This window comes from Hoplias malabaricus, chromosome 2, assembly GCF_029633855.1.
Source record: "Hoplias malabaricus isolate fHopMal1 chromosome 2, fHopMal1.hap1, whole genome shotgun sequence".
NCBI lineage: Eukaryota > Metazoa > Chordata > Actinopteri > Characiformes > Erythrinidae > Hoplias > Hoplias malabaricus.
This window is the reverse complement of record NC_089801.1, coordinates 13,197,028-13,218,151: the sequence shown is the minus strand read 5'-3', so window position 1 is coordinate 13,218,151 and position 21,124 is coordinate 13,197,028. Positions and strand designations below refer to the sequence as shown.

At 46.8% G+C, this 21,124-nt stretch overlaps 48 non-coding genes across 48 annotated transcripts; all 48 read left to right on the top strand.

Moving 5' to 3' along the window:
- The first annotated feature begins 656 nt into the window (after positions 1–656).
- Positions 657–729, top strand: trnaf-gaa (transfer RNA phenylalanine (anticodon GAA)). Its single transcript has one exon. It is a non-coding gene; the product is annotated as a tRNA-Phe (tRNA).
- Positions 730–956: 227 nt separating this feature from the next.
- Positions 957–1,028, top strand: trnaq-cug (transfer RNA glutamine (anticodon CUG)). The gene has a single exon. It is a non-coding gene; the product is annotated as a tRNA-Gln (tRNA).
- A 337-nt stretch (positions 1,029–1,365) lies between these two features.
- Positions 1,366–1,437, top strand: trnaq-cug (transfer RNA glutamine (anticodon CUG)). The gene has a single exon. It is a non-coding gene; the product is annotated as a tRNA-Gln (tRNA).
- Positions 1,438–1,831: 394 nt separating this feature from the next.
- trnaf-gaa (transfer RNA phenylalanine (anticodon GAA)) lies at positions 1,832–1,904 on the top strand. The gene has a single exon. It is a non-coding gene; the product is annotated as a tRNA-Phe (tRNA).
- Positions 1,905–2,131: 227 nt separating this feature from the next.
- Positions 2,132–2,203, top strand: trnaq-cug (transfer RNA glutamine (anticodon CUG)). Its single transcript has one exon. It is a non-coding gene; the product is annotated as a tRNA-Gln (tRNA).
- A 337-nt stretch (positions 2,204–2,540) lies between these two features.
- On the top strand, positions 2,541–2,612 carry trnaq-cug (transfer RNA glutamine (anticodon CUG)). Its single transcript has one exon. It is a non-coding gene; the product is annotated as a tRNA-Gln (tRNA).
- Positions 2,613–3,660: 1,048 nt separating this feature from the next.
- On the top strand, positions 3,661–3,733 carry trnaf-gaa (transfer RNA phenylalanine (anticodon GAA)). The gene has a single exon. It is a non-coding gene; the product is annotated as a tRNA-Phe (tRNA).
- Positions 3,734–3,960: 227 nt separating this feature from the next.
- Positions 3,961–4,032, top strand: trnaq-cug (transfer RNA glutamine (anticodon CUG)). Its single transcript has one exon. It is a non-coding gene; the product is annotated as a tRNA-Gln (tRNA).
- Positions 4,033–4,369: 337 nt separating this feature from the next.
- Positions 4,370–4,441, top strand: trnaq-cug (transfer RNA glutamine (anticodon CUG)). Its single transcript has one exon. It is a non-coding gene; the product is annotated as a tRNA-Gln (tRNA).
- A 394-nt stretch (positions 4,442–4,835) lies between these two features.
- Positions 4,836–4,908, top strand: trnaf-gaa (transfer RNA phenylalanine (anticodon GAA)). Its single transcript has one exon. It is a non-coding gene; the product is annotated as a tRNA-Phe (tRNA).
- A 289-nt stretch (positions 4,909–5,197) lies between these two features.
- On the top strand, positions 5,198–5,269 carry trnaq-uug (transfer RNA glutamine (anticodon UUG)). The gene has a single exon. It is a non-coding gene; the product is annotated as a tRNA-Gln (tRNA).
- Positions 5,270–6,203: 934 nt separating this feature from the next.
- On the top strand, positions 6,204–6,275 carry trnaq-cug (transfer RNA glutamine (anticodon CUG)). The gene has a single exon. It is a non-coding gene; the product is annotated as a tRNA-Gln (tRNA).
- Positions 6,276–6,669: 394 nt separating this feature from the next.
- trnaf-gaa (transfer RNA phenylalanine (anticodon GAA)) lies at positions 6,670–6,742 on the top strand. The gene has a single exon. It is a non-coding gene; the product is annotated as a tRNA-Phe (tRNA).
- A 289-nt stretch (positions 6,743–7,031) lies between these two features.
- On the top strand, positions 7,032–7,103 carry trnaq-uug (transfer RNA glutamine (anticodon UUG)). Its single transcript has one exon. It is a non-coding gene; the product is annotated as a tRNA-Gln (tRNA).
- Positions 7,104–7,328: 225 nt separating this feature from the next.
- trnaf-gaa (transfer RNA phenylalanine (anticodon GAA)) lies at positions 7,329–7,401 on the top strand. The gene has a single exon. It is a non-coding gene; the product is annotated as a tRNA-Phe (tRNA).
- Positions 7,402–7,628: 227 nt separating this feature from the next.
- trnaq-cug (transfer RNA glutamine (anticodon CUG)) lies at positions 7,629–7,700 on the top strand. Its single transcript has one exon. It is a non-coding gene; the product is annotated as a tRNA-Gln (tRNA).
- Positions 7,701–8,037: 337 nt separating this feature from the next.
- trnaq-cug (transfer RNA glutamine (anticodon CUG)) lies at positions 8,038–8,109 on the top strand. The gene has a single exon. It is a non-coding gene; the product is annotated as a tRNA-Gln (tRNA).
- Positions 8,110–8,503: 394 nt separating this feature from the next.
- trnaf-gaa (transfer RNA phenylalanine (anticodon GAA)) lies at positions 8,504–8,576 on the top strand. Its single transcript has one exon. It is a non-coding gene; the product is annotated as a tRNA-Phe (tRNA).
- A 289-nt stretch (positions 8,577–8,865) lies between these two features.
- Positions 8,866–8,937, top strand: trnaq-uug (transfer RNA glutamine (anticodon UUG)). Its single transcript has one exon. It is a non-coding gene; the product is annotated as a tRNA-Gln (tRNA).
- Positions 8,938–9,871: 934 nt separating this feature from the next.
- trnaq-cug (transfer RNA glutamine (anticodon CUG)) lies at positions 9,872–9,943 on the top strand. Its single transcript has one exon. It is a non-coding gene; the product is annotated as a tRNA-Gln (tRNA).
- Positions 9,944–10,337: 394 nt separating this feature from the next.
- trnaf-gaa (transfer RNA phenylalanine (anticodon GAA)) lies at positions 10,338–10,410 on the top strand. The gene has a single exon. It is a non-coding gene; the product is annotated as a tRNA-Phe (tRNA).
- A 289-nt stretch (positions 10,411–10,699) lies between these two features.
- Positions 10,700–10,771, top strand: trnaq-uug (transfer RNA glutamine (anticodon UUG)). The gene has a single exon. It is a non-coding gene; the product is annotated as a tRNA-Gln (tRNA).
- Positions 10,772–10,996: 225 nt separating this feature from the next.
- trnaf-gaa (transfer RNA phenylalanine (anticodon GAA)) lies at positions 10,997–11,069 on the top strand. Its single transcript has one exon. It is a non-coding gene; the product is annotated as a tRNA-Phe (tRNA).
- A 227-nt stretch (positions 11,070–11,296) lies between these two features.
- Positions 11,297–11,368, top strand: trnaq-cug (transfer RNA glutamine (anticodon CUG)). The gene has a single exon. It is a non-coding gene; the product is annotated as a tRNA-Gln (tRNA).
- A 337-nt stretch (positions 11,369–11,705) lies between these two features.
- trnaq-cug (transfer RNA glutamine (anticodon CUG)) lies at positions 11,706–11,777 on the top strand. The gene has a single exon. It is a non-coding gene; the product is annotated as a tRNA-Gln (tRNA).
- Positions 11,778–12,171: 394 nt separating this feature from the next.
- On the top strand, positions 12,172–12,244 carry trnaf-gaa (transfer RNA phenylalanine (anticodon GAA)). Its single transcript has one exon. It is a non-coding gene; the product is annotated as a tRNA-Phe (tRNA).
- A 289-nt stretch (positions 12,245–12,533) lies between these two features.
- On the top strand, positions 12,534–12,605 carry trnaq-uug (transfer RNA glutamine (anticodon UUG)). The gene has a single exon. It is a non-coding gene; the product is annotated as a tRNA-Gln (tRNA).
- Positions 12,606–12,830: 225 nt separating this feature from the next.
- Positions 12,831–12,903, top strand: trnaf-gaa (transfer RNA phenylalanine (anticodon GAA)). The gene has a single exon. It is a non-coding gene; the product is annotated as a tRNA-Phe (tRNA).
- A 227-nt stretch (positions 12,904–13,130) lies between these two features.
- Positions 13,131–13,202, top strand: trnaq-cug (transfer RNA glutamine (anticodon CUG)). Its single transcript has one exon. It is a non-coding gene; the product is annotated as a tRNA-Gln (tRNA).
- A 337-nt stretch (positions 13,203–13,539) lies between these two features.
- On the top strand, positions 13,540–13,611 carry trnaq-cug (transfer RNA glutamine (anticodon CUG)). The gene has a single exon. It is a non-coding gene; the product is annotated as a tRNA-Gln (tRNA).
- A 394-nt stretch (positions 13,612–14,005) lies between these two features.
- trnaf-gaa (transfer RNA phenylalanine (anticodon GAA)) lies at positions 14,006–14,078 on the top strand. The gene has a single exon. It is a non-coding gene; the product is annotated as a tRNA-Phe (tRNA).
- A 289-nt stretch (positions 14,079–14,367) lies between these two features.
- Positions 14,368–14,439, top strand: trnaq-uug (transfer RNA glutamine (anticodon UUG)). Its single transcript has one exon. It is a non-coding gene; the product is annotated as a tRNA-Gln (tRNA).
- Positions 14,440–14,664: 225 nt separating this feature from the next.
- On the top strand, positions 14,665–14,737 carry trnaf-gaa (transfer RNA phenylalanine (anticodon GAA)). The gene has a single exon. It is a non-coding gene; the product is annotated as a tRNA-Phe (tRNA).
- A 227-nt stretch (positions 14,738–14,964) lies between these two features.
- Positions 14,965–15,036, top strand: trnaq-cug (transfer RNA glutamine (anticodon CUG)). Its single transcript has one exon. It is a non-coding gene; the product is annotated as a tRNA-Gln (tRNA).
- A 336-nt stretch (positions 15,037–15,372) lies between these two features.
- trnaq-cug (transfer RNA glutamine (anticodon CUG)) lies at positions 15,373–15,444 on the top strand. The gene has a single exon. It is a non-coding gene; the product is annotated as a tRNA-Gln (tRNA).
- Positions 15,445–15,838: 394 nt separating this feature from the next.
- trnaf-gaa (transfer RNA phenylalanine (anticodon GAA)) lies at positions 15,839–15,911 on the top strand. Its single transcript has one exon. It is a non-coding gene; the product is annotated as a tRNA-Phe (tRNA).
- Positions 15,912–16,200: 289 nt separating this feature from the next.
- On the top strand, positions 16,201–16,272 carry trnaq-uug (transfer RNA glutamine (anticodon UUG)). Its single transcript has one exon. It is a non-coding gene; the product is annotated as a tRNA-Gln (tRNA).
- Positions 16,273–16,797: 525 nt separating this feature from the next.
- On the top strand, positions 16,798–16,869 carry trnaq-cug (transfer RNA glutamine (anticodon CUG)). Its single transcript has one exon. It is a non-coding gene; the product is annotated as a tRNA-Gln (tRNA).
- Positions 16,870–17,205: 336 nt separating this feature from the next.
- trnaq-cug (transfer RNA glutamine (anticodon CUG)) lies at positions 17,206–17,277 on the top strand. The gene has a single exon. It is a non-coding gene; the product is annotated as a tRNA-Gln (tRNA).
- A 394-nt stretch (positions 17,278–17,671) lies between these two features.
- trnaf-gaa (transfer RNA phenylalanine (anticodon GAA)) lies at positions 17,672–17,744 on the top strand. The gene has a single exon. It is a non-coding gene; the product is annotated as a tRNA-Phe (tRNA).
- A 289-nt stretch (positions 17,745–18,033) lies between these two features.
- trnaq-uug (transfer RNA glutamine (anticodon UUG)) lies at positions 18,034–18,105 on the top strand. The gene has a single exon. It is a non-coding gene; the product is annotated as a tRNA-Gln (tRNA).
- Positions 18,106–18,630: 525 nt separating this feature from the next.
- On the top strand, positions 18,631–18,702 carry trnaq-cug (transfer RNA glutamine (anticodon CUG)). The gene has a single exon. It is a non-coding gene; the product is annotated as a tRNA-Gln (tRNA).
- A 337-nt stretch (positions 18,703–19,039) lies between these two features.
- On the top strand, positions 19,040–19,111 carry trnaq-cug (transfer RNA glutamine (anticodon CUG)). Its single transcript has one exon. It is a non-coding gene; the product is annotated as a tRNA-Gln (tRNA).
- A 394-nt stretch (positions 19,112–19,505) lies between these two features.
- On the top strand, positions 19,506–19,578 carry trnaf-gaa (transfer RNA phenylalanine (anticodon GAA)). The gene has a single exon. It is a non-coding gene; the product is annotated as a tRNA-Phe (tRNA).
- Positions 19,579–19,867: 289 nt separating this feature from the next.
- trnaq-uug (transfer RNA glutamine (anticodon UUG)) lies at positions 19,868–19,939 on the top strand. The gene has a single exon. It is a non-coding gene; the product is annotated as a tRNA-Gln (tRNA).
- A 225-nt stretch (positions 19,940–20,164) lies between these two features.
- On the top strand, positions 20,165–20,237 carry trnaf-gaa (transfer RNA phenylalanine (anticodon GAA)). The gene has a single exon. It is a non-coding gene; the product is annotated as a tRNA-Phe (tRNA).
- Positions 20,238–20,464: 227 nt separating this feature from the next.
- On the top strand, positions 20,465–20,536 carry trnaq-cug (transfer RNA glutamine (anticodon CUG)). Its single transcript has one exon. It is a non-coding gene; the product is annotated as a tRNA-Gln (tRNA).
- Positions 20,537–20,873: 337 nt separating this feature from the next.
- Positions 20,874–20,945, top strand: trnaq-cug (transfer RNA glutamine (anticodon CUG)). Its single transcript has one exon. It is a non-coding gene; the product is annotated as a tRNA-Gln (tRNA).
- Positions 20,946–21,124: the final 179 nt, after the last annotated feature.

Here is a 21,124-nt window from a genome sequence, read left to right as displayed (position 1 = left end):
ATGCCGAAATAGCTCAGTTGGGAGAGCATTAGACTGAAGATCTAAAGGTCCCTGGTTCGATCCCGGGTTTCGTCAGAGACCTGACTTTGCATTAGGTTTTTAACGGCTGACAATTCAATGTCTCGCATTGTTTTTTGGAATGGTTACCTTGAGCTACTGCAATGCCCTTCATTCTGAGTGTCTTCCAGTGAAAATCTATACAATCATCAATTAGACAGAGTTCTGCTCTCTCGAGTTCACTCGGGTCCCGCTCCTCTCAAGAATCCCCCCTCGTGCTCTGACAGAGATCATCCCTGTCACGGACACCTGGAGTGACCGTCTTGGGGCTTTGGTTGGGAAAGCGAAAAAGCTTCTCAGCGGTTCCATGGTTCCAATGGTTAGCACTCTGGACTTTGAATCCAGTGATCCGAGTTCAAATCTCGGTGGAACATAGTGTTTGATGCATGTGAACCTAGCCTTTCATGACTGCCCTCTGTTATATGAAAATGGAAAAAGGTATAATAGGCCAAACCACAGGGATGTAACCACGTTGAGGAACCGAACTGATGTCAGAGAGTAGAGTCCTTAATTCTGTGAATACTAAACAACCCTGTCTTTCTGGCCATCGACGTCTGCATTTCTGCAATTTTGATCACTTGCCTGCATACGGCGTTCGAGCCGAAATAGCTCAGTTGGGAGAGCGTTAGACTGAAGATCTAAAGGTCCCTGGTTCGATCCCGGGTTTCGGCAAGCGGAGCTTCGGATCCTCCAAAGCGTCCTTGTGAAGGAGGTTTTTTCCATGTTGTCAGACATCATGCCTACTTGCATCACAAGTTCCTGGCTCACTGTTAGTGTCAACAAGAATGAAATTGACCAAAGTGGAAGCAGCTCACTCATATATAGCTGTAAATCTTTACAATAACACTCCTGTCAGTTTTCGCTCCTCAGTCGTACTCTCAGTGGCTGATGCTTGCAGAGGTTCCATGGTGTAACGGTTAGCACTCTGGACTCTGAATCCAGCGATCCGAGTTCAAATCTCGGTGGGACCTGCTGCTCGGTTTCCTTTGCTAGAGTCTCGGAGCAGCTGCCTTAACCGCGTGACGGAGCAATCCTGTTAACACCCGCTGATCTGGGCCGAATTGTAATTCTGTTAAAACGTTTCCACCCACATGCAAGGGAACCTTCTCTACAGAGTGTGAAGTGCTGGAATCTTGCGCTAAAATGCAAACTTGTGCTTCATTTCATACAATTCCCACTTTGTGATATTTGGTTCCTCTCAAGACGTTTTACTCCTCGTGAATGGAGTAATTAAATCTTACCCATTGTTGCCGCAGCTTGCAAATTAAGAATTAGGAATTGTGATGCGAACGCTCCCGAAGGGTCGGAGGTTCCATGGTGTAATGGTTAGCACTCTGGACTCTGAATCCAGCGATCCGAGTTCAAATCTCGGTGGGACCTACTCTTAGTGTTTCCTTCTGCCAATCTTTCAAGGTATGTTTTTGGGACGCCAAACATCAACTGAGTGAACAGCGATTGCCCGCTTGGTATCAGAGATTCGCTATGTATTGCAAGCGTGGCTAAACTAACAAGAAAGAGCCCTCGCGGCACAACGTAGACCGCATCGTTCACAAGCAAGGAAGCAAACTGAAGTTTGGTGTCATGTAGGGCGCGCTTTCTAAGAAACTTGTACAATCAAAAGAATTTTGAAGGTAGCATTTGCTAATTGTGGTGGTGAAACTTGGCAATGTCTCCTGTGAAGCCATTTTTGTTGTTCCAACAAATCTACTTTAGGCGTCCAATGTAGGTCCGAACTTCTCCGACCGTGACCGTGACCGCCGCGTGTTTCTTTTATGCCGAAATAGCTCAGTTGGGAGAGCGTTAGACTGAAGATCTAAAGGTCCCTGGTTCGATCCCGGGTTTCGGCAAGCGGAGCTTCGGATCCTCCAAAGCGTCCTTGTGAAGGAGGTTTTTTCCATGTTGTCAGACATCATGCCTACTTGCATCACAAGTTCCTGGCTCACTGTTAGTGTCAACAAGAATGAAATTGACCAAAGTGGAAGCAGCTCACTCATATATAGCTGTAAATCTTTACAATAACACTCCTGTCAGTTTTCGCTCCTCAGTCGTACTCTCAGTGGCTGACGCTTGCAGAGGTTCCATGGTGTAACGGTTAGCACTCTGGACTCTGAATCCAGCGATCCGAGTTCAAATCTCGGTGGGACCTGCTGCTCGTTTTCCTTTGCTAGAGTCTCGGAGCAGCTGCCTTAACCGCGTGACGGAGCAATCCTGTTAACACCCGCTGATCTGGGCCGAATTGTAATTCTGTTAAAACGTTTCCACCCACATGCAAGGGAACCTTCTCTACAGAGTGTGAAGTGCTGGAATCTTGCGCTAAAATGCAAACTTGTGCTTCATTTCATACAATTCCCACTTTGTGATATTTGGTTCCTCTCAAGACGTTTTACTCCTCGTGAACGGAGTAATTAAATCTTACCCATTGTTGCCGCAGCTTGCAAATTAAGAATTAGGAATTGTGATGCGAACGCTCCCGAAGGGTCGGAGGTTCCATGGTGTAATGGTTAGCACTCTGGACTCTGAATCCAGCGATCCGAGTTCAAATCTCGGTGGGACCTACTCTTAGTGTTTCCTTCTGCCAATCTTTCAAGGTATGTTTTTGGGACGCCAAACATCAACTGAGTGAACAGCGATTGCCCGCTTGGTATCAGAGATTCGCTATGTATTGCAAGCGTGGCTAAACTAACAAGAAAGAGCCCTCGCGGCACAACGTAGACCGCATCGTTCACAAGCAAGGAAGCAAACTGAAGTTTGGTGTCATGTAGGGCGCGCTTTCTAAGAAACTTGTACAATCAAAAGAATTTTGAAGGTAGCATTTGCTAATTGTGGTGGTGAAACTTGGCAATGTCTCCTGTGAAGCCATTTTTGTTGTTCCAACAAATCTACTTTAGGCGTCCAATGTAGGTCCGAACTTCTCCGACCGTGACCGTGACCGCCGCATGTTTCTTTTATGCCGAAATAGCTCAGTTGGGAGAGCATTAGACTGAAGATCTAAAGGTCCCTGGTTCGATCCCGGGTTTCGTCAGAGACCTGACTTTGCATTAGGTTTTTAACGGCTGACAATTCAATGTCTCGCATTGTTTTTTGGAATGGTTACCTTGAGCTACTGCAATGCCCTTCATTCTGAGTGTCTTCCAGTGAAAATCTATACAATCATCAATTAGACAGAGTTCTGCTCTCTCGAGTTCACTCGGGTCCCGCTCCTCTCAAGAATCCCCCCTCGTGCTCTGACAGAGATCATCCCTGTCACGGACACCTGGAGTGACCGTCTTGGGGCTTTGGTTGGGAAAGCGAAAAAGCTTCTCAGCGGTTCCATGGTTCCAATGGTTAGCACTCTGGACTTTGAATCCAGTGATCCGAGTTCAAATCTCGGTGGAACATAGTGTTTGATGCATGTGAACCTAGCCTTTCATGACTGCCCTCTGTTATATGAAAATGGAAAAAGGTATAATAGGCCAAACCACAGGGATGTAACCACGTTGAGGAACCGAACTGATGTCAGAGAGTAGAGTCCTTAATTCTGTGAATACTAAACAACCCTGTCTTTCTGGCCATCGACGTCTGCATTTCTGCAATTTTGATCACTTGCCTGCATACGGCGTTCGAGCCGAAATAGCTCAGTTGGGAGAGCGTTAGACTGAAGATCTAAAGGTCCCTGGTTCGATCCCGGGTTTCGGCAAGCGGAGCTTCGGATCCTCCAAAGCGTCCTTGTGAAGGAGGTTTTTTCCATGTTGTCAGACATCATGCCTACTTGCATCACAAGTTCCTGGCTCACTGTTAGTGTCAACAAGAATGAAATTGACCAAAGTGGAAGCAGCTCACTCATATATAGCTGTAAATCTTTACAATAACACTCCTGTCAGTTTTCGCTCCTCAGTCGTACTCTCAGTGGCTGAGGCTTGCAGAGGTTCCATGGTGTAACGGTTAGCACTCTGGACTCTGAATCCAGCGATCCGAGTTCAAATCTCGGTGGGACCTGCTGCTCGGTTTCCTTTGCTAGAGTCTCGGAGCAGCTGCCTTAACCGCGTGACGGAGCAATCCTGTTAACACCCGCTGATCTGGGCCGAATTGTAATTCTGTTAAAACGTTTCCACCCACATGCAAGGGAACCTTCTCTACAGAGTGTGAAGTGCTGGAATCTTGCGCTAAAATGCAAACTTGTGCTTCATTTCATACAATTCCCACTTTGTGATATTTGGTTCCTCTCAAGACGTTTTACTCCTCGTGAACGGAGTAATTAAATCTTACCCATTGTTGCCGCAGCTTGCAAATTAAGAATTAGGAATTGTGATGCGAACGCTCACGAAGGGTCGGAGGTTCCATGGTGTAATGGTTAGCACTCTGGACTCTGAATCCAGCGATCCGAGTTCAAATCTCGGTGGGACCTACTCTTAGTGTTTCCTTCTGCCAATCTTTCAAGGTATGTTTTTGGGACGCCAAACATCAACTGAGTGAACAGCGATTGCCCGCTTGGTATCAGAGATTCGCTATGTATTGCAAGCGTGGCTAAACTAACAAGAAAGAGCCCTCGCGGCACAACGTAGACCGCATCGTTCACAAGCAAGGAAGCAAACTGAAGTTTGGTGTCATGTAGGGCGCGCTTTCTAAGAAACTTGTACAATCAAAAGAATTTTGAAGGTAGCATTTGCTAATTGTGGTGGTGAAACTTGGCAATGTCTCCTGTGAAGCCATTTTTGTTGTTCCAACAAATCTACTTTAGGCGTCCAATGTAGGTCCGAACTTCTCCGACCGTGACAGTGACCGCCGCGTGTTTCTTTTATGCCGAAATAGCTCAGTTGGGAGAGCGTTAGACTGAAGATCTAAAGGTCCCTGGTTCGATCCCGGGTTTCGGCAGACTCAGAGACCTGACTTTGCATTAGGTTTTTAACGGCTGACAATTCAATGTCTCGCATTGTTTTTTGGAATGGTTACCTTGAGCTACTGCAATGCCCTTCATTCTGAGTGTCTTCCAGTGAAAATCTATACAATCATCAATTAGACAGAGTTCTGCTCTCTCGAGTTCACTCGGGTCCCGCTCCTCTCAAGATTCCCCCCTCGTGCTCTGACAGAGATCATCCCTGTCACGGACACCTGGAGTGACCGTCTTGGGGCTTTGGTTGGGAAAGCGAAAAAGCTTCTCAGCGGTTCCATGGTGTAATGGTTAGCACTCTGGACTTTGAATCCAGTGATCCGAGTTCAAATCTCGGTGGAACCTAGTGTTTGATGCATGTGAACCTAGCCTTTCGTGACTGCCCTCTGTTATATGAAAATGGAAAAAGGTATAATAGGCCAAACCACAGGGATGTAACCACGTTGAGGAACCGAACTGATGTCAGAGAGTAGAGTCCTTAATTCTGTGAATACTAAACAAACCTGTCTTTCTGGCCATCGACGTCTGCATTTCTGCAATTTTGATCACTTGCCTGCGTACTGCGTTCGAGCCGAAATAGCTCAGTTGGGAGAGCGTTAGACTGAAGATCTAAAGGTCCCTGGTTCGATCCAGGGTTTCGGCAAGCGGAGCTTCGGATCCTCCAAAGCGTCCTTGTGAAGGAGGTTTTTTCCATGTTGTCAGACATCATGCCTATTTGCATCACAAGTTCCTGGCTCACTGTTAGTGTCAACAAGAATGAAATTGACCAAAGTGGAAGCAGCTCACTCATATATAGCTGTAAATCTTTACAATAACACTCCTGTCAGTTTTCGCTCCTCAGTCGTACTCTCAGTGGCTGACGCTTGCAGAGGTTCCATGGTGTAACGGTTAGCACTCTGGACTCTGAATCCAGCGATCCGAGTTCAAATCTCAGTGGGACCTGCTGCTCGGTTTCCTTTGCTAGAGTCTCGGAGCAGCTGCCTTAACCGCGTGACGGAGCAATCCTGTTAACACCCGCTGATCTGGGCCGAATTGTAATTCTGTTAAAACGTTTCCACCCACATGCAAGGGAACCTTCTCTACAGAGTGTGAAGTGCTGGAATCTTGCGCTAAAATGCAAACTTGTGCTTCATTTCATACAATTCCCACTTTGTGATATTTGGTTCCTCTCAAGACGTTTTACTCCTCGTGAACGGAGTAATTAAATCTTACCCATTGTTGCCGCAGCCTGCAAATTAAGAATTAGGAATTGTGATGCGAACGCTCCCAAAGGGTCGGAGGTTCCATGGTGTAATGGTTAGCACTCTGGACTCTGAATCCAGCGATCCGAGTTCAAATCTCGGTGGGACCTACTCTTAGTGTTTCCTTCTGCCAATCTTTCAAGGTATGTTTTTGGGACGCCAAACATCAACTGAGTGAACAGCGATTGCCCGCTTGGTATCAGAGATTCGCTATGTATTGCAAGCGTGGCTAAACTAACAAGAAAGAGCCCTCGCGGCACAACGTAGACCGCATCGTTCACAAGCAAGGAAGCAAACTGAAGTTTGGTGTCATGTAGGGCGCGCTTTCTAAGAAACTTGTACAATCAAAAGAATTTTGAAGGTAGCATTTGCTAATTGTGGTGGTGAAACTTGGCAATGTCTCCTGTGAAGCCATTTTTGTTGTTCCAACAAATCTACTTTAGGCGTCCAATGTAGGTCCGAACTTCTCCGACCGTGACCGTGACCGCCGCGTGTTTCTTTTATGCCGAAATAGCTCAGTTGGGAGAGCGTTAGACTGAAGATCTAAAGGTCCCTGGTTCGATCCCGGGTTTCGGCAGACTCAGAGACCTGACTTTGCATTAGGTTTTTAACGGCTGACAATTCAATGTCTCGCATTGTTTTTTGGAATGGTTACCTTGAGCTACTGCAATGCCCTTCATTCTGAGTGTCTTCCAGTGAAAATCTATACAATCATCAATTAGACAGAGTTCTGCTCTCTCGAGTTCACTCGGGTCCCGCTCCTCTCAAGATTCCCCCCTCGTGCTCTGACAGAGATCATCCCTGTCACGGACACCTGGAGTGACCGTCTTGGGGCTTTGGTTGGGAAAGCGAAAAAGCTTCTCAGCGGTTCCATGGTGTAATGGTTAGCACTCTGGACTTTGAATCCAGTGATCCGAGTTCAAATCTCGGTGGAACCTAGTGTTTGATGCATGTGAACCTAGCCTTTCGTGACTGCCCTCTGTTATATGAAAATGGAAAAAGGTATAATAGGCCAAACCACAGGGATGTAACCACGTTGAGGAACCGAACTGATGTCAGAGAGTAGAGTCCTTAATTCTGTGAATACTAAACAACCCTGTCTTTCTGGCCATCGACGTCTGCATTTCTGCAATTTTGATCACTTGCCTGCATACGGCGTTCGAGCCGAAATAGCTCAGTTGGGAGAGCGTTAGACTGAAGATCTAAAGGTCCCTGGTTCGATCCCGGGTTTCGGCAAGCGGAGCTTCGGATCCTCCAAAGCGTCCTTGTGAAGGAGGTTTTTTCCATGTTGTCAGACATCATGCCTACTTGCATCACAAGTTCCTGGCTCACTGTTAGTGTCAACAAGAATGAAATTGACCAAAGTGGAAGCAGCTCACTCATATATAGCTGTAAATCTTTACAATAACACTCCTGTCAGTTTTCGCTCCTCAGTCGTACTCTCAGTGGCTGAGGCTTGCAGAGGTTCCATGGTGTAACGGTTAGCACTCTGGACTCTGAATCCAGCGATCCGAGTTCAAATCTCGGTGGGACCTGCTGCTCGGTTTCCTTTGCTAGAGTCTCGGAGCAGCTGCCTTAACCGCGTGACGGAGCAATCCTGTTAACACCCGCTGATCTGGGCCGAATTGTAATTCTGTTAAAACGTTTCCACCCACATGCAAGGGAACCTTCTCTACAGAGTGTGAAGTGCTGGAATCTTGCGCTAAAATGCAAACTTGTGCTTCATTTCATACAATTCCCACTTTGTGATATTTGGTTCCTCTCAAGACGTTTTACTCCTCGTGAACGGAGTAATTAAATCTTACCCATTGTTGCCGCAGCTTGCAAATTAAGAATTAGGAATTGTGATGCGAACGCTCACGAAGGGTCGGAGGTTCCATGGTGTAATGGTTAGCACTCTGGACTCTGAATCCAGCGATCCGAGTTCAAATCTCGGTGGGACCTACTCTTAGTGTTTCCTTCTGCCAATCTTTCAAGGTATGTTTTTGGGACGCCAAACATCAACTGAGTGAACAGCGATTGCCCGCTTGGTATCAGAGATTCGCTATGTATTGCAAGCGTGGCTAAACTAACAAGAAAGAGCCCTCGCGGCACAACGTAGACCGCATCGTTCACAAGCAAGGAAGCAAACTGAAGTTTGGTGTCATGTAGGGCGCGCTTTCTAAGAAACTTGTACAATCAAAAGAATTTTGAAGGTAGCATTTGCTAATTGTGGTGGTGAAACTTGGCAATGTCTCCTGTGAAGCCATTTTTGTTGTTCCAACAAATCTACTTTAGGCGTCCAATGTAGGTCCGAACTTCTCCGACCGTGACAGTGACCGCCGCGTGTTTCTTTTATGCCGAAATAGCTCAGTTGGGAGAGCGTTAGACTGAAGATCTAAAGGTCCCTGGTTCGATCCCGGGTTTCGGCAGACTCAGAGACCTGACTTTGCATTAGGTTTTTAACGGCTGACAATTCAATGTCTCGCATTGTTTTTTGGAATGGTTACCTTGAGCTACTGCAATGCCCTTCATTCTGAGTGTCTTCCAGTGAAAATCTATACAATCATCAATTAGACAGAGTTCTGCTCTCTCGAGTTCACTCGGGTCCCGCTCCTCTCAAGATTCCCCCCTCGTGCTCTGACAGAGATCATCCCTGTCACGGACACCTGGAGTGACCGTCTTGGGGCTTTGGTTGGGAAAGCGAAAAAGCTTCTCAGCGGTTCCATGGTGTAATGGTTAGCACTCTGGACTTTGAATCCAGTGATCCGAGTTCAAATCTCGGTGGAACCTAGTGTTTGATGCATGTGAACCTAGCCTTTCGTGACTGCCCTCTGTTATATGAAAATGGAAAAAGGTATAATAGGCCAAACCACAGGGATGTAACCACGTTGAGGAACCGAACTGATGTCAGAGAGTAGAGTCCTTAATTCTGTGAATACTAAACAAACCTGTCTTTCTGGCCATCGACGTCTGCATTTCTGCAATTTTGATCACTTGCCTGCGTACTGCGTTCGAGCCGAAATAGCTCAGTTGGGAGAGCGTTAGACTGAAGATCTAAAGGTCCCTGGTTCGATCCAGGGTTTCGGCAAGCGGAGCTTCGGATCCTCCAAAGCGTCCTTGTGAAGGAGGTTTTTTCCATGTTGTCAGACATCATGCCTATTTGCATCACAAGTTCCTGGCTCACTGTTAGTGTCAACAAGAATGAAATTGACCAAAGTGGAAGCAGCTCACTCATATATAGCTGTAAATCTTTACAATAACACTCCTGTCAGTTTTCGCTCCTCAGTCGTACTCTCAGTGGCTGACGCTTGCAGAGGTTCCATGGTGTAACGGTTAGCACTCTGGACTCTGAATCCAGCGATCCGAGTTCAAATCTCAGTGGGACCTGCTGCTCGGTTTCCTTTGCTAGAGTCTCGGAGCAGCTGCCTTAACCGCGTGACGGAGCAATCCTGTTAACACCCGCTGATCTGGGCCGAATTGTAATTCTGTTAAAACGTTTCCACCCACATGCAAGGGAACCTTCTCTACAGAGTGTGAAGTGCTGGAATCTTGCGCTAAAATGCAAACTTGTGCTTCATTTCATACAATTCCCACTTTGTGATATTTGGTTCCTCTCAAGACGTTTTACTCCTCGTGAACGGAGTAATTAAATCTTACCCATTGTTGCCGCAGCCTGCAAATTAAGAATTAGGAATTGTGATGCGAACGCTCCCAAAGGGTCGGAGGTTCCATGGTGTAATGGTTAGCACTCTGGACTCTGAATCCAGCGATCCGAGTTCAAATCTCGGTGGGACCTACTCTTAGTGTTTCCTTCTGCCAATCTTTCAAGGTATGTTTTTGGGACGCCAAACATCAACTGAGTGAACAGCGATTGCCCGCTTGGTATCAGAGATTCGCTATGTATTGCAAGCGTGGCTAAACTAACAAGAAAGAGCCCTCGCGGCACAACGTAGACCGCATCGTTCACAAGCAAGGAAGCAAACTGAAGTTTGGTGTCATGTAGGGCGCGCTTTCTAAGAAACTTGTACAATCAAAAGAATTTTGAAGGTAGCATTTGCTAATTGTGGTGGTGAAACTTGGCAATGTCTCCTGTGAAGCCATTTTTGTTGTTCCAACAAATCTACTTTAGGCGTCCAATGTAGGTCCGAACTTCTCCGACCGTGACCGTGACCGCCGCGTGTTTCTTTTATGCCGAAATAGCTCAGTTGGGAGAGCGTTAGACTGAAGATCTAAAGGTCCCTGGTTCGATCCCGGGTTTCGGCAGACTCAGAGACCTGACTTTGCATTAGGTTTTTAACGGCTGACAATTCAATGTCTCGCATTGTTTTTTGGAATGGTTACCTTGAGCTACTGCAATGCCCTTCATTCTGAGTGTCTTCCAGTGAAAATCTATACAATCATCAATTAGACAGAGTTCTGCTCTCTCGAGTTCACTCGGGTCCCGCTCCTCTCAAGATTCCCCCCTCGTGCTCTGACAGAGATCATCCCTGTCACGGACACCTGGAGTGACCGTCTTGGGGCTTTGGTTGGGAAAGCGAAAAAGCTTCTCAGCGGTTCCATGGTGTAATGGTTAGCACTCTGGACTTTGAATCCAGTGATCCGAGTTCAAATCTCGGTGGAACCTAGTGTTTGATGCATGTGAACCTAGCCTTTCGTGACTGCCCTCTGTTATATGAAAATGGAAAAAGGTATAATAGGCCAAACCACAGGGATGTAACCACGTTGAGGAACCGAACTGATGTCAGAGAGTAGAGTCCTTAATTCTGTGAATACTAAACAACCCTGTCTTTCTGGCCATCGACGTCTGCATTTCTGCAATTTTGATCACTTGCCTGCATACGGCGTTCGAGCCGAAATAGCTCAGTTGGGAGAGCGTTAGACTGAAGATCTAAAGGTCCCTGGTTCGATCCCGGGTTTCGGCAAGCGGAGCTTCGGATCCTCCAAAGCGTCCTTGTGAAGGAGGTTTTTTCCATGTTGTCAGACATCATGCCTACTTGCATCACAAGTTCCTGGCTCACTGTTAGTGTCAACAAGAATGAAATTGACCAAAGTGGAAGCAGCTCACTCATATATAGCTGTAAATCTTTACAATAACACTCCTGTCAGTTTTCGCTCCTCAGTCGTACTCTCAGTGGCTGACGCTTGCAGAGGTTCCATGGTGTAACGGTTAGCACTCTGGACTCTGAATCCAGCGATCCGAGTTCAAATCTCGGTGGGACCTGCTGCTCGGTTTCCTTTGCTAGAGTCTCGGAGCAGCTGCCTTAACCGCGTGACGGAGCAATCCTGTTAACACCCGCTGATCTGGGCCGAATTGTAATTCTGTTAAAACGTTTCCACCCACATGCAAGGGAACCTTCTCTACAGAGTGTGAAGTGCTGGAATCTTGCGCTAAAATGCAAACTTGTGCTTCATTTCATACAATTCCCACTTTGTGATATTTGGTTCCTCTCAAGACGTTTTACTCCTCGTGAACGGAGTAATTAAATCTTACCCATTGTTGCCGCAGCTTGCAAATTAAGAATTAGGAATTGTGATGCGAACGCTCCCGAAGGGTCGGAGGTTCCATGGTGTAATGGTTAGCACTCTGGACTCTGAATCCAGCGATCCGAGTTCAAATCTCGGTGGGACCTACTCTTAGTGTTTCCTTCTGCCAATCTTTCAAGGTATGTTTTTGGGACGCCAAACATCAACTGAGTGAACAGCGATTGCCCGCTTGGTATCAGAGATTCGCTATGTATTGCAAGCGTGGCTAAACTAACAAGAAAGAGCCCTCGCGGCACAACGTAGACCGCATCGTTCACAAGCAAGGAAGCAAACTGAAGTTTGGTGTCATGTAGGGCGCGCTTTCTAAGAAACTTGTACAATCAAAAGAATTTTGAAGGTAGCATTTGCTAATTGTGGTGGTGAAACTTGGCAATGTCTCCTGTGAAGCCATTTTTGTTGTTCCAACAAATCTACTTTAGGCGTCCAATGTAGGTCCGAACTTCTCCGACCGTGACCGTGACCGCCGCGTGTTTCTTTTATGCCGAAATAGCTCAGTTGGGAGAGCGTTAGACTGAAGATCTAAAGGTCCCTGGTTCGATCCCGGGTTTCGGCAGACTCAGAGACCTGACTTTGCATTAGGTTTTTAACGGCTGACAATTCAATGTCTCGCATTGTTTTTTGGAATGGTTACCTTGAGCTACTGCAATGCCCTTCATTCTGAGTGTCTTCCAGTGAAAATCTATACAATCATCAATTAGACAGAGTTCTGCTCTCTCGAGTTCACTCGGGTCCCGCTCCTCTCAAGATTCCCCCCTCGTGCTCTGACAGAGATCATCCCTGTCACGGACACCTGGAGTGACCGTCTTGGGGCTTTGGTTGGGAAAGCGAAAAAGCTTCTCAGCGGTTCCATGGTGTAATGGTTAGCACTCTGGACTTTGAATCCAGTGATCCGAGTTCAAATCTCGGTGGAACCTAGTGTTTGATGCATGTGAACCTAGCCTTTCGTGACTGCCCTCTGTTATATGAAAATGGAAAAAGGTATAATAGGCCAAACCACAGGGATGTAACCACGTTGAGGAACCGAACTGATGTCAGAGAGTAGAGTCCTTAATTCTGTGAATACTAAACAACCCTGTCTTTCTGGCCATCGACGTCTGCATTTCTGCAATTTTGATCACTTGCCTGCATACGGCGTTCGAGCCGAAATAGCTCAGTTGGGAGAGCGTTAGACTGAAGATCTAAAGGTCCCTGGTTCGATCCCGGGTTTCGGCAAGCGGAGCTTCGGATCCTCCAAAGCGTCCTTGTGAAGGAGGTTTTTTCCATGTTGTCAGACATCATGCCTACTTGCATCACAAGTTCCTGGCTCACTGTTAGTGTCAACAAGAATGAAATTGACCAAAGTGGAAGCAGCTCACTCATATATAGCTGTAAATCTTTACAATAACACTCCTGTCAGTTTTCGCTCCTCAGTCGTACTCTCAGTGGCTGACGCTTGCAGAGGTTCCATGGTGTAACGGTTAGCACTCTGGACTCTGAATCCAGCGATCCGAGTTCAAATCTCGGTGGGACCTGCTGCTCGGTTTCCTTTGCTAGAGTCTCGGAGCAGCTGCCTTAACCGCGTGACGGAGCAATCCTGTTAACACCCGCTGATCTGGGCCGAATTGTAATTCTGTTAAAACGTTTCCACCCACATGCAAGGGAACCTTCTCTACAGAGTGTGAAGTGCTGGAATCTTGCGCTAAAATGCAAACTTGTGCTTCATTTCATACAATTCCCACTTTGTGATATTTGGTTCCTCTCAAGACGTTTTACTCCTCGTGAACGGAGTAATTAAATCTTACCCATTGTTGCCGCAGCTTGCAAATTAAGAATTAGGAATTGTGATGCGAACGCTCCCGAAGGGTCGGAGGTTCCATGGTGTAATGGTTAGCACTCTGGACTCTGAATCCAGCGATCCGAGTTCAAATCTCGGTGGGACCTACTCTTAGTGTTTCCTTCTGCCAATCTTTCAAGGTATGTTTTTGGGACGCCAAACATCAACTGAGTGAACAGCGATTGCCCGCTTGGTATCAGAGATTCGCTATGTATTGCAAGCGTGGCTAAACTAACAAGAAAGAGCCCTCGCGGCACAACGTAGACCGCATCGTTCACAAGCAAGGAAGCAAACTGAAGTTTGGTGTCATGTAGGGCGCGCTTTCTAAGAAACTTGTACAATCAAAAGAATTTTGAAGGTAGCATTTGCTAATTGTGGTGGTGAAACTTGGCAATGTCTCCTGTGAAGCCATTTTTGTTGTTCCAACAAATCTACTTTAGGCGTCCAATGTAGGTCCGAACTTCTCCGACCGTGACCGTGACCGCCGCGTGTTTCTTTTATGCCGAAATAGCTCAGTTGGGAGAGCGTTAGACTGAAGATCTAAAGGTCCCTGGTTCGATCCCGGGTTTCGGCAGACTCAGAGACCTGACTTTGCATTAGGTTTTTAACGGCTGACAATTCAATGTCTCGCATTGTTTTTTGGAATGGTTACCTTGAGCTACTGCAATGCCCTTCATTCTGAGTGTCTTCCAGTGAAAATCTATACAATCATCAATTAGACAGAGTTCTGCTCTCTCGAGTTCACTCGGGTCCCGCTCCTCTCAAGATTCCCCCCTCGTGCTCTGACAGAGATCATCCCTGTCACGGACACCTGGAGTGACCGTCTTGGGGCTTTGGTTGGGAAAGCGAAAAAGCTTCTCAGCGGTTCCATGGTGTAATGGTTAGCACTCTGGACTTTGAATCCAGTGATCCGAGTTCAAATCTCGGTGGAACCTAGTGTTTGATGCATGTGAACCTAGCCTTTCGTGACTGCCCTCTGTTATATGAAAATGGAAAAAGGTATAATAGGCCAAACCACAGGGATGTAACCACGTTGAGGAACCGAACTGATGTCAGAGAGTAGAGTCCTTAATTCTGTGAATACTAAACAACCCTGTCTTTCTGGCCATCGACGTCTGCATTTCTGCAATTTTGATCACTTGCCTGCGTACGGCGTTCGAGCCGAAATAGCTCAGTTGGGAGAGCGTTAGACTGAAGATCTAAAGGTCCCTGGTTCGATCCCGGGTTTCGGCAAGCGGAGCTTCGGATCCTCCAAAGCGTCCTTGTGAAGGAGGTTTTTTCCATGTTGTCAGACATCATGCCTACTTGCATCACAAGTTCCTGGCTCACTGTTAGTGTCAACAAGAATGAAATTGACCAAAGTGGAAGCAGCTCACTCATATATAGCTGTAAATCTTTACAATAACACTCCTGTCAGTTTTCGCTCCTCAGTCGTACTCTCAGTGGCTGACGCTTGCAGAGGTTCCATGGTGTAACGGTTAGCACTCTGGACTCTGAATCCAGCGATCCGAGTTCAAATCTCGGTGGGACCTGCTGCTCGGTTTCCTTTGCTAGAGTCTCGGAGCAGCTGCCTTAACCGCGTGACGGAGCAATCCTGTTAACACCCGCTGATCTGGGCCGAATTGTAATTCTGTTAAAACGTTTCCACCCACATGCAAGGGAACCTTCTCTACAGAGTGTGAAGTGCTGGAATCTTGCGCTAAAATGCAAACTTGTGCTTCATTTCATACAATTCCCACTTTGTGATATTTGGTTCCTCTCAAGACGTTTTACTCCTCGTGAACGGAGTAATTAAATCTTACCCATTGTTGCCGCAGCTTGCAAATCAAGAATTAGGAATTGTGATGAAACGCTCCCGAAGGGTCGGAGGTTCCATGGTGTAATGGTTAGCACTCTGGACTCTGAATCCAGCGATCCGAGTTCAAATCTCGGTGGGACCTACTCTTAGTGTTTCCTTCTGCCAATCTTTCAAGGTATGTTTTTGGGACGCCAAACATCAACTGAGTGAACAGCGATTGCCCGCTTGGTATCAGAGATTCGCTATGTATTGCAAGCGTGGCTAAACTAACAAGAAAGAGCCCTCGCGGCACAACGTAGACCGCATCGTTCACAAGCAAGGAAGCAAACTGAAGTTTGGTGTCATGTAGGGCGCGCTTTCTAAGAAACTTGTACAATCAAAAGAATTTTGAAGGTAGCATTTGCTAATTGTGGTGGTGAAACTTGGCAATGTCTCCTGTGAAGCCATTTTTGTTGTTCCAACAAATCTACTTTAGGCGTCCAATGTAGGTCCGAACTTCTCCGAGCGTGACCGTGACCGCCGCGTGTTTCTTTTATGCCGAAATAGCTCAGTTGGGAGAGCGTTAGACTGAAGATCTAAAGGTCCCTGGTTCGATCCCGGGTTTCGGCAGACTCAGAGACCTGACTTTGCATTAGGTTTTTAACGGCTGGCAATTCAATGTCTCGCATTGTTTTTTGGAATGGTTACCTTGAGCTACTGCAATGCCCTTCATTCTGAGTGTCTTCCAGTGAAAATCTATACAATCATCAATTAGACAGAGTTCTGCTCTCTCGAGTTCACTCGGGTCCCGCTCCTCTCAAGATTCCCCCCTCGTGCTCTGACAGAGATCATCCCTGTCACGGACACCTGGAGTGACCATCTTGGGGCTTTGGTTGGGAAAGCGAAAAAGCTTCTCAGCGGTTCCATGGTGTAATGGTTAGCACTCTGGACTTTGAATCCAGTGATCCGAGTTCAAATCTCGGTGGAACCTAGTGTTTGATGCATGTGAACCTAGCCTTTCGTGACTGCCCTCTGTTATATGAAAATGGAAAAAGGTATAACAGGCCAAACCACAGGGATGTAACCACGTTGAGGAACCGAACTGATGTCAGAGAGTAGAGTCCTTAATTCTGTGAATACTAAACAAACCTGTCTTTCTGGCCATCGACGTCTGCATTTCTGCAATTTTGATCACTTGCCTGCATACGGCGTTCGAGCCGAAATAGCTCAGTTGGGAGAGCGTTAGACTGAAGATCTAAAGGTCCCTGGTTCGATCCTGGGTTTCGGCAAGCGGAGCTTCGGATCCTCCAAAGCGTCCTTGTGAAGGAGGTTTTTTCCATGTTGTCAGACATCATGCCTACTTGCATCACAAGTTCCTGGCTCACTGTTAGTGTCAACAAGAATGAAATTGACCAAAGTGGAAGCAGCTCACTCATATATAGCTGTAAATCTTTACAATAACACTCCTGTCAGTTTTCGCTCCTCAGTCGTACTCTCAGTGGCTGACGCTTGCAGAGGTTCCATGGTGTAACGGTTAGCACTCTGGACTCTGAATCCAGCGATCCGAGTTCAAATCTCGGTGGGACCTGCTGCTCGGTTTCCTTTGCTAGAGTCTCGGAGCAGCTGCCTTAACCGCGTGACGGAGCAATCCTGTTAACACCCGCTGATCTGGGCCGAATTGTAATTCTGTTAAAACGTTTCCACCCACATGCAAGGGAACCTTCTCTACAGAGTGTGAAGTGCTGGAATCTTGCGCTAAAATGCAAACTTGTGCTTCATTTCATACAATTCCCACTTTGTGATATTTGGTTCCTCTCAAGACGTTTTACTCCTCGTGAACGGAGTAATTAAATCTTACCCATTGTTGCCGCAGCTTGCAAATCAAGAATTAGGAATTGTGATGAAACGCTCCCGAAGGGTCGGAGGTTCCATGGTGTAATGGTTAGCACTCTGGACTCTGAATCCAGCGATCCGAGTTCAAATCTCGGTGGGACCTACTCTTAGTGTTTCCTTCTGCCAATCTTTCAAGGTATGTTTTTGGGACGCCAAACATCAACTGAGTGAACAGCGATTGCCCGCTTGGTATCAGAGATTCGCTATGTATTGCAAGCGTGGCTAAACTAACAAGAAAGAGCCCTCGCGGCACAACGTAGACCGCATCGTTCACAAGCAAGGAAGCAAACTGAAGTTTGGTGTCATGTAGGGCGCGCTTTCTAAGAAACTTGTACAATCAAAAGAATTTTGAAGGTAGCATTTGCTAATTGTGGTGGTGAAACTTGGCAATGTCTCCTGTGAAGCCATTTTTGTTGTTCCAACAAATCTACTTTAGGCGTCCAATGTAGGTCCGAACTTCTCCGAGCGTGACCGTGACCGCCGCGTGTTTCTTTTATGCCGAAATAGCTCAGTTGGGAGAGCGTTAGACTGAAGATCTAAAGGTCCCTGGTTCGATCCCGGGTTTCGGCAGACTCAGAGACCTGACTTTGCATTAGGTTTTTAACGGCTGGCAATTCAATGTCTCGCATTGTTTTTTGGAATGGTTACCTTGAGCTACTGCAATGCCCTTCATTCTGAGTGTCTTCCAGTGAAAATCTATACAATCATCAATTAGACAGAGTTCTGCTCTCTCGAGTTCACTCGGGTCCCGCTCCTCTCAAGATTCCCCCCTCGTGCTCTGACAGAGATCATCCCTGTCACGGACACCTGGAGTGACCATCTTGGGGCTTTGGTTGGGAAAGCGAAAAAGCTTCTCAGCGGTTCCATGGTGTAATGGTTAGCACTCTGGACTTTGAATCCAGTGATCCGAGTTCAAATCTCGGTGGAACCTAGTGTTTGATGCATGTGAACCTAGCCTTTCGTGACTGCCCTCTGTTATATGAAAATGGAAAAAGGTATAACAGGCCAAACCACAGGGATGTAACCACGTTGAGGAACCGAACTGATGTCAGAGAGTAGAGTCCTTAATTCTGTGAATACTAAACAAACCTGTCTTTCTGGCCATCGACGTCTGCATTTCTGCAATTTTGATCACTTGCCTGCATACGGCGTTCGAGCCGAAATAGCTCAGTTGGGAGAGCGTTAGACTGAAGATCTAAAGGTCCCTGGTTCGATCCTGGGTTTCGGCAAGCGGAGCTTCGGATCCTCCAAAGCGTCCTTGTGAAGGAGGTTTTTTCCATGTTGTCAGACATCATGCCTACTTGCATCACAAGTTCCTGGCTCACTGTTAGTGTCAACAAGAATGAAATTGACCAAAGTGGAAGCAGCTCACTCATATATAGCTGTAAATCTTTACAATAACACTCCTGTCAGTTTTCGCTCCTCAGTCGTACTCTCAGTGGCTGACGCTTGCAGAGGTTCCATGGTGTAACGGTTAGCACTCTGGACTCTGAATCCAGCGATCCGAGTTCAAATCTCGGTGGGACCTGCTGCTCGGTTTCCTTTGCTAGAGTCTCGGAGCAGCTGCCTTAACCGCGTGACGGAGCAATCCTGTTAACACCCGCTGATCTGGGCCGAATTGTAATTCTGTTAAAACGTTTCCACCCACATGCAAGGGAACCTTCTCTACAGAGTGTGAAGTGCTGGAATCTTGCGCTAAAATGCAAACTTGTGCTTCATTTCATACAATTCCCACTTTGTGATATTTGGTTCCTCTCAAGACGTTTTACTCCTCGTGAACGGAGTAATTAAATCTTACCCATTGTTGCCGCAGCTTGCAAATTAAGAATTAGGAATTGTGATGCGAACGCTCCCGAAGGGTCGGAGGTTCCATGGTGTAATGGTTAGCACTCTGGACTCTGAATCCAGCGATCCGAGTTCAAATCTCGGTGGGACCTACTCTTAGTGTTTCCTTCTGCCAATCTTTCAAGGTATGTTTTTGGGACGCCAAACATCAACTGAGTGAACAGCGATTGCCCGCTTGGTATCAGAGATTCGCTATGTATTGCAAGCGTGGCTAAACTAACAAGAAAGAGCCCTCGCGGCACAACGTAGACCGCATCGTTCACAAGCAAGGAAGCAAACTGAAGTTTGGTGTCATGTAGGGCGCGCTTTCTAAGAAACTTGTACAATCAAAAGAATTTTGAAGGTAGCATTTGCTAATTGTGGTGGTGAAACTTGGCAATGTCTCCTGTGAAGCCATTTTTGTTGTTCCAACAAATCTACTTTAGGCGTCCAATGTAGGTCCGAACTTCTCCGACCGTGACCGTGACCGCCGCGTGTTTCTTTTATGCCGAAATAGCTCAGTTGGGAGAGCGTTAGACTGAAGATCTAAAGGTCCCTGGTTCGATCCCGGGTTTCGGCAGACTCAGAGACCTGACTTTGCATTAGGTTTTTAACGGCTGACAATTCAATGTCTCGCATTGTTTTTTGGAATGGTTACCTTGAGCTACTGCAATGCCCTTCATTCTGAGTGTCTTCCAGTGAAAATCTATACAATCATCAATTAGACAGAGTTCTGCTCTCTCGAGTTCACTCGGGTCCCGCTCCTCTCAAGATTCCCCCCTCGTGCTCTGACAGAGATCATCCCTGTCACGGACACCTGGAGTGACCGTCTTGGGGCTTTGGTTGGGAAAGCGAAAAAGCTTCTCAGCGGTTCCATGGTGTAATGGTTAGCACTCTGGACTTTGAATCCAGTGATCCGAGTTCAAATCTCGGTGGAACCTAGTGTTTGATGCATGTGAACCTAGCCTTTCGTGACTGCCCTCTGTTATATGAAAATGGAAAAAGATATAATAGGCCAAACCACAGGGATGTAACCACGTTGAGGAACCGAACTGATGTCAGAGAGTAGAGTCCTTAATTCTGTGAATACTAAACAACCCTGTCTTTCTGGCCATCGACGTCTGCATTTCTGCAATTTTGATCACTTGCCAGCATACGGCGTTCGAGCCGAAATAGCTCAGTTGGGAGAGCGTTAGACTGAAGATCTAAAGGTCCCTGGTTCGATCCCGGGTTTCGGCAAGCGAAGCTTCGGATCCTCCAAAGCGTCCTTGTGAAGGAGGTTTTTTCCATGTTGTCAGACATCATGCCTACTTGCATCACAAGTTCCTGGCTCACTGTTAGTGTCAACAAGAATGAAATTGACCAAAGTGGAAGCAGCTCACTCATATATAGCTGTAAATCTTTACAATAACACTCCTGTCAGTTTTCGCTCCTCAGTCGTACTCTCAGTGTCTGACGCTTGCAGAGGTTCCATGGTGTAACGGTTAGCACTCTGGACTCTGAATCCAGCGATCCGAGTTCAAATCTCGGTGGGACCTGCTGCTCGGTTTCCTTTGCTAGAGTCTCGGAGCAGCTGCCTTAACCGCGTGACGGAGCAATCCTGTTAACACCCGCTGATCTGGGCCGAATTGTAATTCTGTTAAAACGTTTCCACCCACATGCAAGGGAACCTTCTCTACAGAGTGTGAAGTGCTGGAATCTTGCGCTAAAATGCAAACTTGTGCTTCATTTCATACAATTCCCACTTTGTGATATTTGGTTCCTCTCAAGACGTTTTACTCCTCGTGAACGGAGTAATTAAATCTTACCCATTGTTGCCGCAGCTTGCAAATTAAGAATTAGGAATTGTGATGCGAACGCTCCCGAAGGGTCGGAGGTTCCATGGTGTAATGGTTAGCACTCTGGACTCTGAATCCAGCGATCCGAGTTCAAATCTCGGTGGGACCTACTCTTAGTGTTTCCTTCTGCCAATCTTTCAAGGTATGTTTTTGGGACGCCAAACATCAACTGAGTGAACAGCGATTGCCCGCTTGGTATCAGAGATTCGCTATGTATTGCAAGCGTGGCTAAACTAACAAGAAAGAGCCCTCGCGGCACAACGTAGACCGCATCGTTCACAAGCAAGG